Source organism: Arachis hypogaea, chromosome 16 (assembly GCF_003086295.3).
Source record: "Arachis hypogaea cultivar Tifrunner chromosome 16, arahy.Tifrunner.gnm2.J5K5, whole genome shotgun sequence".
NCBI classification, from domain to species: domain Eukaryota; kingdom Viridiplantae; phylum Streptophyta; class Magnoliopsida; order Fabales; family Fabaceae; genus Arachis; species Arachis hypogaea.
The window spans coordinates 139,469,578-139,478,704 of NC_092051.1; positions in this window are offsets into that span (position 1 = coordinate 139,469,578).

Genomic DNA, 9,127 nt, shown 5'->3' on the forward strand with positions numbered 1-9,127 from the left:
TATGGGATCGCGGTTGATGTTTATTGGTCATACTCAGGAGTTGAAGCATGCAAGGGATGTTTTTTACAAAGCCAGCATGGAGCAGGTGATTCAAGATAATGTAGAGAAAGGTAACAAGCTTCGAGAAGTATTAGAGAAAGTTAAGGTATTGGAGGAGAAGGTAGGTTCAGTTGAGGAAACAGTGAAGAAATTGGGAAAAAAGAAGGTGAATCTGGATGCTAGGTTAGTGGTATTGGGTGTTGAAAAGAAGGAATTGGAGAATAGGAAAAAATATCATGGTCTAGAGATGTTTGTTGCTAGATTCAAAAGAGTTGTAGAGCAAGTGAAATTCCAGTCTCCGAACATGGACTTGACTGCAATGGACCCGTGCTAGGTCATAGTTGGTGGAGAATTGATAGAGGATGAAGACCAAGATCAATAAGGAGAAGGCGAGAATCCTGGTGCACCATGAAATCAGTTTGTGAAAAAATTGAATTAGTAGTAAATTAGGTTTGCTTTTAATTTGCGTGTATTTATATGTTGGAGAACTGATGAGTTAAGTGCAACTCAGCCAAGTACTGCTTTATTGTTGGTTTTTGTAAATTTGACTAGTATTTGGTAAAAGCATCTTTTTGCTTCTGAGTTTTGTATGTTTTGTGACATATTGGCGTGAATGATTATAGTTATAAGACATTTATGTATGAATGTGTGTATGACGTTGCTATACAGGTATGATAGTATATTGCTGTCTAGAGTTACATTGCAAAAATTTAGAATGTGATATACATGGTTTGTTTATGTCCGCAGGTATCAGATTGATGTACATAAATAGTAGATGTTTATTGTTGTTGCTCGGCGGATAGAGCTGTGTTATGAATTGTAATTGTACATGGAATTGTAGTGAGTAAAGAATTATGTTATTGAATGATGATAAGACCTTTATGATTTGAAGGTGCGAGGGGTGTGCCTCATTAAAATCTCTCCAGCAAAACCCAACTTAGGGATAAAATCTGGTAGTAGGAAAAAGAGTACATCACCTGGCCCGACTTATAGACCTAATAATAGTAGAATTTTAAAGACGATATATTCCATGTACTTGGGAGATCGATGCCTTCTAAAGTTTGCAGTTTGTATGCTCCTTTTCCAATTACCTTGGATATACGGAAAGGTCCTTTCTAATTGGTGCTTAGTTTCCCGTGACCTTGTGGTCTTTGTGCTTCTTCTGTTTTTCTTAGCATGAGGTTTCCTTCATGGAATGACCTTGGCTTAATTTTCTTATTGTACTTTTGAGCTATAGCAAGTTAGGTTGCGCGTTGTTGAATTAGTGCTTTATCTCGGAATTCGTCTACTAGGTCGAGCTCGGTCACTCTTAGCTCAGCGTTTGCATTGTCGGTGATTCCTTGTGTTCGGCTGGATTGGTGTGATACTTTAACTAGTATCATGGCATCACAACCATAGATGAGTCTGAAGGGAGTCTCTTTAGTTGATGATTGTTCTGTTGTGTTATAGCTCCACATAATTTCTGGAATGAGCTCGACCCATTGTCCTTTAGACTTGTCCAGCTTTTTCCTAAGTGCCTACAATATGAATTTATTGGCAGCTTTAGCTAGACCATTAGTTTGAGGGTGTTCTACAAATGAAAATTGATAAATGATTCTAAAGTTTTGTAAAAAAGTTGTGAATTTGTGGTCTATAAATTGTCTGCCGTTATCTGTGGTAATAGACTGAGGTATACCAAATCTACATATGATGTTCCACATAAAAGATATCATTTTCAGAATTGATTTTTGCTAAAGGTATAGCTTCTATCCATTTTGTAAAGTAATATATAGCAACAATTACGAATTTAACCTGACCTGGTGCTTGTGGAAAAGGGCTGAGGATATCTAGCCCCCACTTACTGTAGAGCCAGCTTACCTCTGATGTGTGTAATTGCTCGGCCAGGTTGTGAATGATTGGTGCGTGATGCTGGCAATGGTCGCAGTGTTTGACCTTGTTCATACAATCTCTTTGTAGTGTAGGCCAACAGTACCCAGCTCTTAGTATTTTGGAAACCAAGCTCCTTCCTCTTACGTGTGTGCCACATACACCTTCATGGACTTCGTCCATGGCAAGGTTGGCGTCTTCTTTGTTTAGGCATTTTAATAAAGGTCTTGTGAAACCTCGTTTGTATAACTCGGCTCCCACCATTGTAAAGAAGTTGGATATCCTTTTGAATTATCTTTTGTCTTGGATATTCTCTCGTATCATTCCTGTTTGTAGATATTATATAAATAGTTTTTGTCAATATTCTTCCTGTGAAATACTCAACACACTTGTTAATAGGACACTGGACTCATCCAATGTTAGTTATGATAAGCTCGGCTGATGAGTTAGGCTTCTAACAGTGGCTAGTTTGGATAGAATATCAGTACGGTAGTTTTGCTTTCGAGGTATGTGGGATATTTCAAATTTTAGAAAACAAGTGATAAGATTGTTGACAATAGAGTTATATTTTTTTAATAATGTATCTCTTACCTGGAAATTACCTGTTACTTGTTGCACGACTAACGATTAGGATTTTTGCCAATTTAGAATTTTATGAGAATAATCGCGTCGTAAGTATAGTTTCTAAACCAACAGAGAATCCTTTCGTACAAAAATTTGGTTGTCACAAGTAACAAAACCCAATAAAATTTGTAACCGAAGTATTTAAACCTCGGGTCGTCTTCTCAAGGAATTGCAGGGAGGTATGATTTATTATTGGTTATGGAAAAAGTATATTTTGTTTTGGATTTTTAAAATAAGGAACAAGTAATTTAAATGACAAGAAATATAAATTAATAATTAGAAAAACTCTTGGCAAGGTATGAGAACTGGAAATCCTATCCTAGTTATCCTTATCAGGTGTGATGAGAATTGGATTTTGTCCCCACTTAGTTAACCCTTACTGAATAGAGGAAAGTCAAGTGGACTAATTAACTTGAATCCTCAAGTCCTAGTCAACTCCTATGGAGAGACTAGCTTTAGAGGGATCCGAATCAATCAGCAATCCCAATTTCCAATCAACTGCTGAGTTTGATAACTCAAGTTTCACCAATTACTTAACCAAAGCAAAAAGGGAATAAATCTTAAATTAAATTGAAAGCATTATAAATAGAATAAAACAATCATAAATCTGAAATACCTCAAATTATATTAAATAGAATATTCAAATCTAACATGAAAAGTTCATAAGCCAATTTGGCAACATAAATCAGATACAAGTAAAAGCATTAGAATAAATAAAGGTAGAAGAGAAACATAAATTAAAAGGACATTGAACCTGTGATTGAAGAGAAGTAGCCTAATCATAATAGAAATCCTAAATCCTAATCCTAATCCTAAATCCTAAGAGAGAGGAGAGAGCCTTTCTCTCTCTAAAACTACATCTAAAACCTAAAATTATGTATTATGAATGTATGATCTGTTGTTGCTTGATGAATGGATGCGTTCCCCCACTTTATAGCCTCTAATCTGTATTTTCTAGGCCGAAAACTGGGTCAAAAACAGCCCAGAAATTACCCCCAGTGATTTCTGATACGTACAGGTCGCAGCAAAGTGACGCGGAAGCGTCGTCCACGCGTTCGCGCGGATTGGGTTTTTGCCAGGTCATGCGTTCGCGTGATTCATGCGTGTGCGTCGCCTAGATTTGGAGCAGCTATGGCAAATTATATATTGTTGCGAAGCTCGGGATGTTAGCTTTCCAACACAACTAGAACCGCATTATTTGGACCTCTGTAGCTCAAGTTATGGTCAATTTAGTACCAGGAGGTCAGGCTGGACAACTTTAGCAGTTCCTTCAGTTTCTTGTATTCCTTCCACTTTTGCATGCTTTCTTTCCATCCTCTAAGTCATTCCTGCCCTATAAACTCTGAAATCACTTAACACACATATCATGGCATCGAATAGTAATAAGAGAGGATTAAACATAGGAAATTTAAGGCCAAAGAAGCATGTTTTCAATCATAGCACAAAATCCGGAAGGAAAAAGTAAAACCATGCAATTAGTATGAACAAGTGTATGAAAGATTGATAAAATCCACTCAATTGAGTACAAGGTAAATCATAAATAGTGGTTTATCAACGACCAATAGAAAATCACATTTGACATTGAGGTGTGTTATTCCAAGGGTATTAGCTAATTTTAGACTATAAGTGCTTCATATTCTGCTTGGTTATTACTGGCGTGAAAACTGAATTATAGAGATTGTTCTATAGTCATTCCTTTGCCATTTTTGAGTAATATCCCAGCTCTAAAGCCTTGCATGTTTGAAGCCCCCTATCGACGTATAATGTTCATATCTCGTCATGTGAAAGGGATTCATCGAGTATAAGTTCAGCCATGAAATTGGACAGTGCTTGAGACTTGATGGCTCCTCGTGCTTAGTATTGGATATCGTACTCTGAGAGCTCTATAGACCATTTGATTAGTCTTCTGGCGAGTTTAGGTCGTGTTAGGATTTGTCTAAGGGGGTATTCTATCCGGAATATGATAGTGTGGCTTTGAAAATAGTGTCGTAGATGTCTTGCTGTTGTGACAAGAGCCAGGCTTAGTTTTTCTAGCTTTGAGTACCTTAATTCGGCGTTATGCAGAAATTTGCTGACGAAGTATATTGGTGGTTACTCTTATCTGTTTCTGTTACCAAAACAGAACTAATAGTATGATTAGTAACAAATAAATATAGGTAGAGAGGTTTACCATGCTCTGGTTTTTGGAGTATAAGTGGTGAGGATAGTATGTCCTTTAGCTCAGTGAACGCCTGTTCGCATTCGTCTGACCAGATGAATTCTTTTTGTTTTCTTAATGTTTTGAAGAAATGGTGTGAACAGTGTGCAATCCTAGGTAGGAATCGTGACAGTGCTGCCAATCGGTCAGTGAGTTGTTGGACTTCCTTAATTGATTTGGGGCTCCTCATTTCCAATATAACTTAGCATTTTTCTAGATTAGCCTCTATACCTCGGCAGGTTAGCATGAAACTAAGGAATTTGCCGCTGTGAACTCCAATAGCACACTTTTCTGGGTTTAGTTTCATGTTGTATATTCGGAGTTGTTGAAATATTTTCTTTAGATCGTTGATATGATCATTAGTGGATTCGGTCTTTGCTACCATATCCTCTACATATACCTCTATATTTTGTTTGATTTGGTTAGCAAAGATTTTGTCCATTACCCTTTGATAAGTTGCACCTGCATTTTTAAACCCAAATGGCATAATCTTATAATAAAAATTACCATGGTCAATAATGAAAGCTATTTTATCTTGGTCAACCATATACATAAGTATTTGGTTATAGCCAGAATATACATCCATAAAACTTAAATAATAAAAACTAGATGAGCTATCAACTAATTTGTCAATACAATGTAGAGGATATGCGTCTTTTGGGCATACCTTGTTGAGATCAGTGTAGTTCACGCACATCCTCCACTTACCATTGTGTTTTTTAACCATGACTACATTTGCTAACCAGCTTGTGAATCTGAGTTCCATTATGAATCCAGCATTGAGTAGTTTCTGGGTTTCTTCTAAGGAGGCTTCCTTCTTGTCGGTACCAAGGTGATGCTTTTTCTGGGCTATAGGTCGGATTGATGGTAAGTTTGTGGCAAATGACATTTGGGTCAATGCTTGGCATGTCTGCCGGAGTCCAGGCAAACAGGTTGATGTTTTGCTGCAGTAGTTTGATAAGGTGTTCCTTTGCTTGCCCTTGTAAAGCATCTCCAATATAGGTGTGTTTGTCTTCATCAGTTGTTAATTTTATTTTTGTTAAGGTGTTTGTAGGCATAGGGCGGTCTTGCTGGTTTGTCCGAGGATCCAAGTCTGTCAAGGCAGGCAGACTCTCCGAGTTATAGACTGCTTGTACATACTGCTAATCGACCTGTCTCAAAGGGTTTTCTTTTAGGTTGGCGTTATAATATTGTCTGGCCTCCTTCTGGTCGGCATGGATGGTGATGACTTTGTTATCCTGTGAAAAAAACCTTGACACACAAGTGTACAGTGGAAACAATAGCATGAAAAGCATTTAAAAAAGGTCTACCTAGACTGATATTGTATGGGCTTTTGTAGTCCACGACCAAGTATTGAATGTCTAGAGTTTTACAATCAGGATAATTGCCTAGTGTTGTTTGTAACCATGTATAACCTCGGATTGGAACGCGCTCACCTGAAAAACCTACCAGTTCCCCTGTAGATGGTTACAGAGCTTTGCCACTTAGCTTCATTTTTTGGTATATAGAATAAAACAATACGTCGGCGCTGCTGCCTGGGTCTATAAGGACTTTTTTTTACCAATGGCTCGTCGACTTGAAGTGAGATAACCACGGGGTCGTCCAGGTTCTTGTCTATTATTTTGCAATATGAAAGACTAAATGTGACGTCTGGACATCCATGTGGGTAGTATAGGTCGGTGCAGAGTTGGTGATTGACATCATGGTCCTATAGGACCTTTTTCTGGCCGAGTTGCTACATCTCCCACCTGCGAAACCACCAGAAATACAGTTAATAATTCTGCAAGGTGGGTTAGAGTTTTTATCTTCCTTTTTTCATTTGTCTCTTGATTGTCATTCGATTTGGAGTGTTAGACGAGGTCTTTTGCATTTTGTCAGTGTCCTCGGCTGTCAATGTATTTGTTTAACAGGCCTTGGCGAGCTAGCTTTTCGAGGAGGTCCTTTGCTATAACGCAGTCGTCTATGTTATGTCCATATCTTTTATTAAAGGTGCAATATTTGGACTTGTCCACTATCGCTGATCTTGGTATGTCCCTGCTTTGTTTGGGGGTTTGATCAACTTTAAATGTAAGATGCCTTTGATAATTTCTTCTTTCTTGGTGTTGAAAGGGGTGTACATATCAAATTTTAGCATTAGTTTGAAGGGCTTTTGATATATTTTATTGTTCGGGTACTTGTTTCGCTTTTCCTTCTCTCTGTTAGGGTTAGGCCTCTTTGCTTTCTAGATTTGTTGGAGCTCTTCTATTTCGATCTGACTTGTTGCCTTTTCCCAAAACTCGGCCAATGTCTTCAGTTTCATTACAATTATGATTTCCTGGAATTTTCCAGGGCGGGGTCCACTTTTCAGGGCATGCAAGTGGACTTCAGGGTTGAGGTTGGGTACCTCCATAGTTGCCTTGGCGAACCTCGTCATGTAGTCTTTAAGGCTTTCATATTTCCTTGCTTTATAGTGTTGAGGTAGTCTGAGTCATGCACATAGATCTTTGATGCGGCAAAATTGTTGACGAAGAGATCGTCCAGCTCGTCAAAACTTGATATAGACCTGCAGGCAAATTAAAAACCAGATCAAGGTAGCACCATCTAAAAAGGTAGGGAATGTGCAGCAGAGTATTGGATCGGATGCATCGTTCATGAATATCATTATGTAAAATTTGGTGACATGTATGTTGGGATCGTCAATTCATTCATAAGGTTTTAGTGTCATTGGTAAGGTAAAGTTTTTGGGCATCTGAAAGCTCATGATGTCTTTTGAAAAAGGGTTGGTCCTCTTCACCGTTGGCTCCGTGGAGGTTGTTATTATAGGCTTGGCTTCCGACGAGTGTTCGTCTTGGTCATCTTTGTTCTCAGTGTTCTTGTGCTCTCCTCCCCTTACTTTGGTTGTTTTGCTTCTGACATAATAGATCGGCCATTTTTTTATTCTCTACTCGCAGGGATTCGTTGATGGCCAATAGTTCAACTTGAGAGGGGAAGGAGGGAGATTGCTTGGTTCGTCTGCCATAAGTTACGTCCTACAAAAGAGGGTAAATAATCGGACAGAAAAAATGAAAGTGGTGTTAAGTAAATCGAACCCCACGGTGGACGCCAAATGTTCCTGTGTAGATAGCCGGTCCCAATGTATAACTCGCCAAATGTTCAGAGTGAATAGCGTACATTTTTTTTATTTAGATTTTCTTATTTAAAGTTATTGTACTATAGATGGTTATTCGTATCCAGCTAACCGTTAAGTATATCGGCCTGATTTTGTGGTAACTGCTTTTGAGTGGTATTTGACTCTGTGCGGATGAATTTCGTTAGAAAAGGAAGTTTGTTCCTTTTAACTAGGCACATGTTTATTTTATTTTGCTCATATTTCAGTTTATATATATATAATTGAGTCAGGTTATAGCTAATAGATCAAAATGAAATGTTAATTTTTTTTTACCAAAAAACGTGTGAAATAGTAAAAAAAAAACAGTGTAAGATAAGTGAAGGGCACTTGGTAATACATGTCAAACCTTCCACTCACATTTGGCTATAAATATACAAAGGAATGAGAGAAACTCTCCGATTTCACCAACACCACCACTTCTCAGTGACCATCATAAGGAAGAAAATGAAGAGGAATTGTTGCTATTGCCGTTGCTACTACACCACCGAGCCACCAGCCCACCACCATCTCTATCAACAAAGTTCATATTTGCCTCATAGACAAGTCGGATTCTCTATATTAATTAATTATAAATAAATGCATGTAATGTTTAGCAGTGTCATTAAACTTGGATCAGACCAGCCGATTTTATCAAAAACCAATAAACCAGACCTCCAGCTAGGGCTGGCAATTCATACCCTACTCGCGGGTACCCAACCCGGTCCAACTCGTTCGGGTAGGGTAGGGTACGGTCCGGGTATGTCTGCGGGTAGGGTAGGGTACGGGTTTAGGGTGTACCCTATCCTACCCTACCCGCACCTCATATGTAATACATACTTTATAAAAATTAGGTATATAGTGAAGGAAGTGAAAGTTGAACCCACAACCTCCTTTATGTAATGACTTACAATAAATGAACAACCACTAAAACTAGTTAGTTAATTTAGTAATTTAGAGCATTAGTTTTTTATTTTTTATGTTATTAATATGTATAAAATTCGAAATGATTGAATTTTATATTTACTTTGAAAAAATTTGATATTTTTGCGAGTAGGATAGGGTTTCGAATTTTAGGATGCGGGCAGGGTTAGGGTTGAGAGATTCTCAACCCGCGGGTAGGGTTAGGGTAGGGTCCAAACCCTATCCTACCCTACCCATTGCCAGCCCTACCTCCAGCCTATCCGCTAAAAAAATTGGTAAATCGAACCTTTAGCCGATTATAATCGGTCAAATTCAGTAATACTGATCAGACCTGGACCAATTGAATCGCGGGT